The sequence below is a fragment of the Lissotriton vulgaris genome, chromosome 1_1, assembly GCF_964263255.1.
Source record: "Lissotriton vulgaris chromosome 1_1, aLisVul1.2, whole genome shotgun sequence".
In the NCBI taxonomy this organism is placed as follows: Eukaryota; Metazoa; Chordata; class Amphibia; order Caudata; family Salamandridae; genus Lissotriton; species Lissotriton vulgaris.
The window spans coordinates 402531974-402544763 of NC_141685.1; positions in this window are offsets into that span (position 1 = coordinate 402531974).

Here is a 12790-nt window from a genome sequence, read left to right on the forward strand (position 1 = left end):
TCAATGTCACACATTCCCCCAGTCAAAAGATCTGGGCCCAAATCCATCGTTTTTTTGCACTCCACATCACCCTGGGTTAGACAATGGCGATATGCAAACCAGCTCTGACCCTGTTGCCCCATGGGAACAGTCCAGTCCGAACTACAAAAGCCATGTCCTTCCCAGAACGGAATCAAGCATCCGAGGACCGGACCGGTTTCGAGGTAACACCTCTCATCAGCCCGGCTAGCTTGACTCCAAGTGGTGTGGAGTGCCTGGGACCCACGTCTGGGCATCCCCAGCGCACTTAGGGCGGCAATTGCAAAAACAACAAGTGATGGACCGAATGTGGATCAATGTCACACATTCCCCCAGTCAAAAGATCTGGGCCCAAATCCATTGTTTTTTTGCACTCCACATCACCCTGGGTTAGACAATGGCGATATGCAAATCAGCTCTGACCCTGTTGCCCCATGGGAACAGTCCAGTCCGAACTACAAAAGCCATGTCCTTCCCAGAACGGAATCAAGCATCCGAGGACCGGACCGGTTTCGAGGTAACACCTCTCATCAGCCCGGCTAGCTTGACTCCAAGTGGTGTGGAGTGCCTGGGACCCACGTCTGGGCATCCTCAGCGCACTTAGGGCGGCAATTGCAAAAACAACAAGTGATGGACCGAATGTGGATCAATGTCACACATTCCCCCAGTCAAAAGATCTGGGCCCAAATCCATCGTTTTTTTGCACTCCACGTCACCCTGGGTTAGACAATGGCGATATGCAAATCAGCTCTGACCCTGTTGCCCCATGGGAACAGTCCAGTCCGAACTACAAAAGCCATGTCCTTCCCAGAACGGAATCAAGCATCCGAGGACCGGACCGGTTTCGAGGTAACACCTCTCATCAGCCCGGCTAGCTTGACTCCAAGTGGTGTGGAGTGCCTGGGACCCACGTCTGGGCATCCCCAGCGCACTTAGGGCGGCAATTGCAAAAACAACAAGTGATGGACCGAATGTGGATCAATGTCACACATTCCCCCAGTCAAAAGATCTGGGCCCAAATCCATCGTTTTTTTGCACTCCACATCACCCTGGGTTAGACAATGGCGATATGCAAATCAGCTCTGACCCTGTTGCCCATGGGAACTGTCCTGTGAAATATTAACATCTTTTTGTGACATTTGTAATAAAGCTTGAAACATTGAGAGAACATATTTAAACCAGTTCTTGTTGAATGGTTGCGCGTAATTTTGTGTCACTGAGTGGTATTTGGAGTGTATGTGTTTTGTTATGCTCTACTATGTATTGTTATGCTATGCTATGTTTTGTTATGCTATGCTACATTTTGTTTTGCCATGCTATGTTTTGCTATCCTTGTGTGTGTGTGTGTGGTTATGTGTGTCTGTGTGTGTGGTTGTGTGTGTGTGTGGTTGTGTGTGGGGGTTGTGTGTGTGTGTGGGGTTGTGTGTTTGTGTGTGGGGGGTTGTGTTTGTTAGTGGAGGGTTGTGTGTGAGGGGGCGGTGTGTGAGGGGGCGGTGTGTGACGGGGCAGTGCGTGAGGGAGCAGTGTGTGAGGGGGCAGTGTGTGTGTGGGGTTGTGTGTTTGTGTGTGGGGGGTTGTGTTTGTTAGTGGAGGGTTGTGTGTGAGGGGGCGGTGTGTGAGGGGGCGGTGTGTGACGAGGCAGTGTGTGAGGGGGCAGTGTGTGAGGGGGCAGTGTGTGAGGGGGCAGTGTGTGAGTGGGAAATGTGTGAGTGGGCTGTGTGTAAGTGTAGTTGTGTGTGTTTGTGTGTGTGTGGGGGTTGTGTGTGTGTGGGGTTGTGTGTTTGTGTGTGGGGGGTTGTGTTTGTTAGTGGAGGGTGGTGTGTGAGGGGGCGGTGTGTGACGGGGCAGTGCGTGAGGGGGTAGTGTGTGAGGGGGCAGTGTGTGAGGGGGAAATGTGTGAGTGGGCTGTGTGTAAGTGTAGTTGTGTGTGTTTGTGTGTGTGGGGGGGTTGTGTGTGTGTATACACCCTGGCCTAGCAGACAACCAAAGTAAGCAGCAGAAAGGGCATTGCAAAAAAAAACAAAAAAAATAGAAGAACGGCGGGATGAAGGAAGGAGCTATACAAGGAAATACTTACGTGTGGAGAATGGAGATGCGCAGGAGCTGAGAAAGATGCACGAGACCTGCTGGGAGGGAGTCATAGTGCAGACGCTCCTGGGGCCGCGTGTTATATATTCACCCATGAGAACTCCTCTCGCACTAAACGATGGGAGCCCCGTCTGCTGGGTAAACTAAATAAAGATATTCAAACATGAATTTATGGCGGATGGAGGGGACATGCCGCGTGATAAGACACAAATATGGGCCTGATAAGACGAATCTGATGGGTGGCTCCCACCCTGACGGCGCTGATGCTGATCCCAGAGGCGGATGCTGGCAATAAATGCCTCCAGGGCGCCGCTGTACAGGTCCCGAGGGCAGATAAGACGCCAGCATTTCTTAGTGGGCGTGGTTGACCTGAGAGTAAGGGGACGAGGGATTCCCCGCGCACTGTCCGACTAGTCAAGCTGCCTGCGGGCTAAAACCTGCCACAGAGACATGTACGTGTAACGTACAAGTCGTGTGTAGTTATTTCGTTAAAAACTCAGTTGAGGCAGGCTGTGCAACCTGCCGTTCACAGGTTTTAATCCTGGTGAGGCTATTTGCCAAATTTTTATGTAGCAATCTATTTTATGAAGAAAACGTAAAATGCAAATTATCCTCAATGTTCCTCAAGCATGAAGGCTAGAGGCAATAATGTTCCACTCTCCGTACATTAAAAAATCCTGCGAGGTCCTTCCTGATCCCCTATGGCACAGCGAGCAAGGCAGTGCATGAAAGCGTCGGGCCCTGATGTGAGCCGCATCGCTCCCAGTGACATGTGACTCTAGTGCGCTCCTCACTAATGATGACATAAGAGGCTGAAATGTGTCGACGGTCACTTATGTTCAGAAGGGCTAGCAGTTTAGACCTTTTGAGGTGGAGCTAAGGCCCCGAAAGGGTTTCAACTAGAACAATACTACGTGAAGCTTTTCAGAACTAGTGCATGTCGGTTGGTAGCGAATTTACGACGGTGCAATGCTATTTTCGGTGGTAAGAACTTTTGGCCTGCAGCTTTTTCATAACCAAGAGTCTCAAAAATGTTATTAAATGATTCCGGCGTGAACGGTAACATGACGTTCCTTGGTTTGTTTTTTTATTACGCGAAATCCCTCATCCGCTGCTTGCATCAAGGAAACGTTTACAAAGGTAACAGCTGGGCATTCATCAGGCGTTCGAGAGAGGCAGAGACAAGTTAGACTGAACTGTCTGTTCAGAGAGTGGGTTGGTGGGTAGGTAAACAAGACGGAGGGAAGGCAGAGAAGGGGAGGGGGAGGAGAAATACGACACGGTGTGAAGCAGCAGGGGCCTTTGAAGTGAAGCTAAGCTTCACTTCAAAAGTGTGGGAGGAGTGCTGCTACGGCCTGGGGGAAGCTGGCTGGGGAGGAGAAATGCAAGTTTATGGCCCAAAAGCGCGTGCCTGTGGCCACGTGAACTTAATGAAAACCGCAGCAAAAAGCCCGTGGTTTCACAAGGATTTTGAGCACTTGAATTCTCGCTCCCTCAATGCGCTTGCGCGCATTGTAGGTCACGATACCTAAAAAGGAGGGGAGTTACTCCTATATATAAGACTACATATATATGTGAGTTAATATACATCTGTATATTTACCTTTGTGAATCTAGCCCCATGTGTGCAGAGGTCATGATGTTCTGAAGCATTCCAGTGGCCATATAGTGTTAGAGGGGGAACGTTACCACTTTCCACCCGGTCCATTTCTTTGGCTGGGGCCACACAGGAGCATTGGGTCTATTTTAGGAACTCCACACTCTTTAAATTGTAACCCCCCACCCCCGTTTTCTTATGGTCCTTCTGAAATCTCAGGAACTGAAAACCGAATTACCATTCAGCAGGAGAATGTGTAGCTTTCAAGCCCTAGAGAGAACCTGTACTGAAGGAAATGGGATCTGTTGAGAAGGAGATAAATCAGGTCTGGACACAAGCCAATGTCCTGCTTCCAAAGTCATAAGGCAAGATATTTAATTAGAGTGATACTGCAAGTAGCGGTGTTGTAGAAATGAGAGCACCAGAATTGACAGGACATGATACGTGTACTAAAGAGACGTTTCCCGTCTGTCGTGACATGAAGAGCAGCTTGCATTAGTGCTCCAGTTTTCATCTATATTTTGGCAGTGCAAAATTGTGAGACACCATATAAATTGTCAGCTCTCGCCTCACCGGGTGCCCAGCTGGGCCCCATGTGACTGATCATTCCCTTTGTTTTCACTCACAGGACTGGGGTGCACATCTATCTGACAATTCATTTCTCATCTATTTTCAGATGTTCCTCATTGTTAGGTCCTGATGAGACCCTTTCTGGACGTGGGGTCGAAACGCATCCACACATTCACACAAACCAGTTTACAAGCTTCACAAATGTTGTAGAAGGCTAGGAATAATAACTATGTATTGAATAATGGTTGTTTTCGTTGATTTTGAAATCTCAATATATGTTTTAAATTGCAACTCTGGTGATATAGGTTCTAAGTTTACTTGAGATACTAAGCACCTATTTTCTATGGTTCTACAATACAAATATAGTCTTTGCACAAATATTACTGTCCTGTGTATTGCTTCCTGTGTGATTGGTCTTCTTTTTCAGCATCACTTTACCAATGGTAACTGCTATTGCACATCAATAATATTAAGTATCCTGTACATTGTCGACATGAACCGCTGTCTCTTTAGTACATCATCAATCACCGTTTTCCTCCACTACATTTTCATCTCCCTGCCTGTGTTCTCTCATGCAAAGGCTTTCTCCCTCTCTTCCTACTTTTCCTACTCTTCCACCCCATTTCATCAGATTTAAGTTTGCCCCATGTTGCATATTTGAAATTCACTGACTCCAGTTTTTCCTTTGCATTCTGGGACTTGTGGTAATTTGTTCATAAAAAATACAAAACTCCAAAAGACAAGATGCAATTAAACACATATTTGAAAAACTCCCATTACCTAAGTGCAATTTCAGATCACTCTCACCTGCCTCGACCATTTTTGGTCCAGTGTTCCCTCTGTTCTTCAGTAACTTCCCTCTTGCTCCCTGACAGTTCTTCGTTCCCTATCATACTCCTCTCTCCAACCATTTCCCTGTTTCTCTTGCCTATCTGTTTCGATGTATCCTCACTAACCTTTCTTTCTCAGTTCCTTCTCAGTACTCTGCTTCCACTTCCTCTCCATCAATCTCTCTCTCCCTTTGTCCCCTCTTCTTTAATGTACCTCTCTCCTTTAATCTATTTTCTCAGTCTCATATTCTCCTTTCTCCTAGTAAAGCACACTAAGAAATTGCCTCTTCTGGTAGATTTTCTCTGTCCCCACACCTGTGGACACTGCCTCTAAGCCAGTGAAGCTGAGAAAACAGACAGGACTCTCACAGTGCTATCCTGGGCTATTCCATGAGGAGAGTCTGGTCTGGTTATTGCATCAGACTGCTACACCATGTTCATCTTATGTGGTCTCCTCCAAGAAGTTTTTAGAAGTCAAGGAACACAACAAAGGTGTTTCTACAAATCGTTATGAAGAGTTAACCTACTGTATAGAAAATGCCAAGCAAATATTGCAACGAAAAGGTGAATGATAGGAAATTGTACTCTGAAAAATATAAAACTTTAAAAACTGCAAACACAACTATAGTAACAACTTACTAGAATCCTACAATATTGCTTTCAGTGCTGAGGAAATGTACCAAGCCCCACACACTTCAGCTGGCTTGCATGTGTGCAGCCCTTGACTTGTTAGTAGTTCATACATGAAAGATTCAAGCATATAAAACTATCATAAGATTGCAAGATTTTATAACATCGAGAAATAAACCCATATCATGCTACCCTACAAAGAGGCAGAGCCTAAGGTCATATGTCATAAATCACCAAAGCCCACAAGACTACCATCCCCCTTCCCTTAGGAGATCTAAAGGTGTCCTGTAGCAAGTCTAAGAATCGAGTCCACTCCTGATTTTCTTAGAAATAAAAGACATTTAGTTGTGGATATATAACAGAAAAGGCATACCTATAAAAAACACAGGATGCGGGGAAACCAAGCTCACATCTGAATTGGTACACGCTCAGATGGCTTCTCCACTGACTACTTTCTCTCATTTCATCAATATTAGACCAGCCATCCTTGGCATGGTATTCCCCTATTTTTCTTTCTCTCCTTCTAGTTTGTTGATATTGTTTTTGTGTGCTTTATGGCTGTGCACTTTACCACAGCTACCAGTGCTAATGTGTTTGTGTTCTCCCCTTTAAATACAGTCAAATTGTCCTTCTCCAAATTGTTACATTTAATTTACTTGTAAGTCCCTAGTAAAGGTTACTACATGTACCCAGGCCCTGTAAATTAAATGCTGCTACACACATTGTGCTACACATTAAATTTGCCTTTTAAAATATGTCTCAGGCCTGCCACTGCACCCTGTAGTGCAGTTTTAAACTTCCATTTCGACCTGGCTAAATAACCCCTTTGCCAGGACTAAGCCTTCCTTTTTAATACATGAATGCCACCCCTACGGTAGGCCTTAAGGGTTCATAGGGCAGGGTGCATTGTATTTAAAAACTGGGATATGCATACTTCAGTTTTGCATGTCCTGGCAGTGAAAAACTCCAAGTCTTTTTTTTCTGTTGTATGGCCGATCTCTCGCATTGACTAGCACTGGACTGTTTTATTACTTTTTAAATAGATAACTTTGGATTGGAAGCAGATAGAGATATGCTGTTTACGCACAAATGAACTGTAATTTAAAATTCTCTTCCATGATAAAGTCAGATTTAAAGTCACAATTCTGACAATGCCACTTTTACAAAGTTGGCATTTTCTTATTCTAGCCATTTGTTCCTTCAGCCAGTGTCCTGGCCCACATGACTGTGAAGGGTTCTGCTTTTGGGGTTTGTGTGTTGCTTCCAGACAGTAATGCAAAGGCATCAGTGTTGCCGTGGACTGGGTGGGGGTGTAACCAGCCCCACTTACATTTCAAAGGGCTTTGGCTCCTGCACACAACTGACATCAGGCCTGCCCTGAATTTTGTCACCCCAGACAGTTTGAAGCCTTAACAGGGGAAGGGGCATACACTTTCAGAACCAGATGTGGAGGCAAGACATGGAATCCCCCCCACACAAAGACTGGCACCAGGTATAAACTTTGGACCCCCAAAAACACTCTTGAGAACACTCCTGGACCTTTGGAAGTTACAGAAAAGTACTTCCTTTCTGCCAAAGGACTGCTCTGCTTCTAAAGGATTGTCTTGCTGTCTGAGAAGGAAGATTGGACCAGATTGCCATCATCCCAGGCTATCCAGAGTGACTCCAAGGGTCTGTTGGCTGACCTCCTATGTGAGCTACAATGATACTACAAGCTTTAGAGGCTTATCTGGAACTCCTCAACTGACCTGCTGCACTGGAACTACAACTTGATGACCTGCCTGAGCCCTGCTGCTGGTCTCTAGCTGGAGTAAGTCTTGATTCCCAGGAGGTGTCCCCCATTTCCTGGACCCTGGCATCAAAATGTACTCCTCCCTGCCAAACTGTTGGTTCCATCTAATCCAAAGCAGTGCAACGTAACCTCCCGGGGCACCCCACAGCTCCTGATCGATGGCTTCATCGTAACCGACACATAGCGATGCAACTCGATGTCGGACCTCACATCGCAATACCTTCTAGGTCAGAATCGATAGCTTCATAGGAAGTGAAGTAGCACAATGGAACTCTATGTTGGACCTTGCATCGTAGCCTTCGCATCTCCTCATTGACACTGACGCTGTGTGGCACCACATGATGCAGGTCCTCGCATCACTGCCCTTACAGCTCCTGAACCTGAACTGAAGTAGCACGAAACTGCGCTTCACACTAAGGACATAAGGTCCAAATTTCAGCAGGACTAACCTGGTCCTTGTATTCGGCCTGTGCTTCATTGGGTCAGCCTGAACTTGTGACCTTGTCCCGGGCCAGCGGGACCAGATAACCACTGTTTGCGCTTTGAGCTTTTAGGTGCTACTTTCAATTAAAGCTGTTAAATTGAATATCCCCGGTTCTACTGATTGGAGATTTGTTGTTCTGGTATCAATTTATTAATTGAAATGTACTCTATTTTCTAAATTAGTTCAGAGTTATCTTGTGTTGTGTTTTCACTTTATTACTGTTTGTGTGCTGCACAAGTTCTTTAGATATTGCCTCTATGTTAAGCCTAACTGCTTTTGTGTCAAGCCACCAGAGAGTTAAGCACAGGTTAATTTTGTGACTGTTGTGGTTCACCCTGACAAGGATTGTGGTTGCTGCCTGAGTTGGCTTTCCACTCCCCTCAACCAATATCCCAATTTCTTACTATCGCCATTCCTTCTGTCAATCAACTTATCTGTGTCCCTTCTCATTTTTCCTCTTGAATCCTCATAGTTATCATACTAGCTCTCCTCAGTTCCAATATTTCCTATTTCACTTACAATCTACATCTCTACCCTTCTCCATCATCTCTATTCTGTTGCTTCCTCTTTCTGACCCTCCATATTTGCCCCTTATCTCCTCTCACTTCTCTTCCTTCACCCTCTCATGCTCCTCTTTCAGTCCTTTCTGAATAGGGCCTGTCATATCCTTTGCACTGGAAACTAGGATGGCCTGTGGGTGAATAGAGGGAATCTACTACACAGACCTCTAATTACAAATTAAATAGCAAGCAAGGAGATGTTACAGGACACATGTTTGAGCAAAAGAAAGAGGTAATGACCCATCTACTGAAAGCAAGTTCCACACAGTAGTAGACCACTGTAGTTTAGCAAGCCAATAAAGATCCTTGTGCCACCTTGACCATGAAGCCATGTGCACAAGGCTCAAGAGGATAAGGGATGGTTGCTGAAACAACAACTGCTATTTAATACTGGCTCCTAGTTTGAAGGTGATTTAAGCAACAGCCAAAAGTCAGGCTCTGGTTTGAGAACCCTTTCTTCTAAATGGGGGGGGGGGGGGGGGGGGGTGGTGCATGTGCCTCCCTAGATTCTTTTCTGAGTTTGGAGAAATCGATCTGACCCCAGGAGACAGCACCAGACGGAAGAGCACCCATGTAGAAGACACCAAACTATGAGCATGTGCTCATGGGCAGCAGGATCTGGCAAACAAATATGCTATGGGAATCCCCTTGTGTAAGCCTGGTAGAGCCCTGATTGTGTGATTGTTCAGCCAGGAAACATACTAGCGCACTCTGATTGGTGTTCTTCTTGGCATGTTAAGCCCTAACTTCACTTACATTTCCTGATAAATAAACCTGGCCCAGAAAAGCAACATGGCATTCTTAATCATCCATCTAATGACAAGTATAAAGGCTGAGGGCAGCCTTCTAAAACCAATCTTTAATTCAGAATAGCTGAGGAGCCCACGGAGGGATATAGAGTGTGTGACAGAACAAGAGAGGCAGAGAGAGAGAGAGAGAGAGAGAGAGAGAGAGAGACTATATTTCCACAACCTGCACATTCAGCAGACCCACATACTCATAACCTCAAGATCTCAGGACTATTTTCTTCTCTTAGATTGGCACAAGGGTTGTAGCTAAGAGGCTGGTGAGGAACGCTCACCATCGAACCGCTGTGATAGACCCCTGCTAATGATGACACAGCCATTAGTAGTTTATGGAGTTATTTGTCCTTTCGTGATTTTGCCCTTATTATCTATCCAATTATCTGAATATTAAAGATACTTTTACTGTTCCCACCTGGGTGGACATCATTAAACCTAGGGATGGATTTATTTGCAACAGCCAGATAGACTCACTACTGACTGGAGCTCTCCAGCTCTTAGTTAACAAGACACATGGAGGGCATGCAACATTTGATGACAATAAAGCAGATTTCATTTTGATAATTTTAAATGGTAAAATTAGATAAGATAAGAAAACGCTAAGTATTGTCAGGATATGGTTGGCATGCAACACTGAAATAGGTAAGCATTAATAAGCATTTGCTGTGTCAATACGTTTGCATTTTTTATAGCGTTTGCATAGAGGCACGCAACATTTGTGCCTACCCACACACAGCCCACATGCACATACAAACAGGCCAACACACTTGCAGATATAATTTTTTGATAAGAAACATACAGGCACCTGGTCTATGAAGCATGGATTTAAGTGTAGCAGGGGACACACTGTATGTCATAATCGAGCACAAGCTATTGTGCAGCAAAAGACCGCTGAGTGATATGGGCCAGGAGACTACAGAATTACGTGGTGATTCACAACAGAAAATCATTAGGCGGACACCTCATAGGAGCAATGGGTCATACACCTTAGGGGAGCACTAGTTGATATAGCTCAGGACTGCACTGGGTAATTCATTTAAAGTGGGCACTTGTGTGATGTACCTCACAGGAACATGGGGTGAGGAACCTCAAGAGAACACTGTTTCGGGTGCAGAGGAATGTAATAATCATTAGAACATTGGAGTGTTGGGAGCTACACTGAAAACAATGGAATTCTCAGGCTTCTAATGGCCGGTAATAGCCCGGATCTCCAGCATTCTAAAGATGCTGTTCACAGCTGTTACTATGAACAAAGGCCTCACAGACCAGAGGGGATTGAGACCTTTGTTTTATTTGTTAGAACATTCTGCCCTCTGGTGGCGGAATGTTCAAATAGCCTTATAGCCTCCCATAGTTGGGCTATACCAGCATTAAAGTCCGGTTCCCTTGTTAAAGGCCCTCATATTCGGCTCAGGCTTTAACACTGGAACAGGCCTTTAATGGTGCTATAAGGCTATGTTGATGCATCCGTTGCAGTAACCTACCCTGAATTGTCTGGTAGGCTGCTGTTGCTATGTGTCTGATGTATCACACCTTTACTGCCGAGCATAGTTTCATAAGCGTGTTGGGTCACATATCTAGCCATGTCCCTGTGGAGTCCAAAATAAGCTTTATTCGATATCACAAAGTGAATCATAAAAGCATACACAATAAAAGAAGATATACAATATTCAGATTAAAAACTAATAAAAATGTTAAAAACAAATGCAGTTCAGATAAGACAGATGGTGTTCTATTCCCACTAGAGCAGCTTCCTCCATGTGATAACAGTCCATAGAAATCGCGATGGAACAGCGCATGTATACAAATCTGGAAGCAATTGTAAATATAAAAAAGCTGGTTGATATTGCATAAAATGTAAAGGCTTTAACAATGGCTTAATTAATCAAATATAAGTAAAATGTGCAGAAAAACACAATGTGCATATTGGTCTGCTGGGTTAAATTGTCGCAGGGACAAGGCACTGAGTACGTGACTAATTATTTATGCTGGGAAAACTAGTTTAACATTGAAAAATATCCAGCCTAAAGCGTGTCAGTACGAATCTATGTTGGGCATTATGTCCATTTGTTAAATGGGGTTGCATATAAAAGGTGCTCATAATCAGGTGATTTTTAAGTACAGATGGTTTAATCCTTTCAGTAGACAACCTCAGTTACTCAAGCAGTGTTAGACACTCCAATTTTAGTTATTTCCTTAAAATACTGGTTAGAGTTAATGGATGATCGTAATACTCAGGATGACCAATATTTGTCAGGAATTGGTTAACATCATTTATCCAAGTGATTTTGGAAGCATTCTCGGATCTAAGGCAATCCCTTGCAATAGCTCCGTTGAGCTCTGTGTGCTCAGAGGACCAGATTTTGTGCCAGAGCAGAATCGGCTGAACCTTAATCAGATCTATGAGGTATGGGACACCCAATTCCGAATGACAGACAAAGGTGGAACAGCTTTTATGAAGGGCAAGCAGGTTTCTTAAAAAAAACATTTTCTATCAGCTGCAGAGAATCAACATTTGCATAGCCCCACAACTCAGATCCGTACATAGCAATAGGCCAGCATTTTGAATTATATATGGTCATCACTCTTGGTTGTTTAATGCTCAGCTTCATGAGAAGTTGAGCAAAGCCGTAATGGATTTAACAAATTGGAGTCTTCTAAAATTCACTGCATTTCTCCAGTTCACCTCCTGATCAAATAATATACCTAAGTAAGAAAAAGATGGTGTGTGTGTGTGTTATGGTGGTACTCTCAATTAAAATGTCACTGCATTTTATTACTCTTTTCCCCACTTTGATTACAAAGGTTTTACTTATGTTGGTTTGCAGGCCCAAGTTCTTCATATAATGAACAAATTCAGTAAGCAAACACTGTAGGGCCAACGGGGTACGAGCCATGAGCACAGCGTTGTCTGCATAGAGGAGGGCCGGTATGGGTCTATGACCAGGCTGTGGAAGATCAAAACATTTACTTACTAGAGTACTGCCCAAGCTATTGATATATGGGTTTAAAAAAAAGGGGCAAGTGAGCACATTTGTCGGACCCCTCTCTCTATGCTAAACGGCGGAGTGCATTCCCCTTTTAGGACATAAAATTCCCTAGCTCTGCCGGACGAATATAATTATAGAAAGACATTAAATATGGTAGTATCCACACCCATGGTAAGCATGATGGTCCAGAGATTTTCGTGCACGACGCAGTCAAAACGGAATACAAATCGACAAATACCATAATCAGATTGCCACGTTTAATGTGCATGTAATTTTCTATCAGTAAATTCATATTAATATCCAGCTCAATTGTCCATACTCGTGGTCAGAATCCATATTGTAGGTCCGAGATTATATTATTAGAATCAGCCCAGTCCAGTGGTCTGCACAAAAGTATGAAGCCAAGCACTTTAACTAAAGAATCAAGTA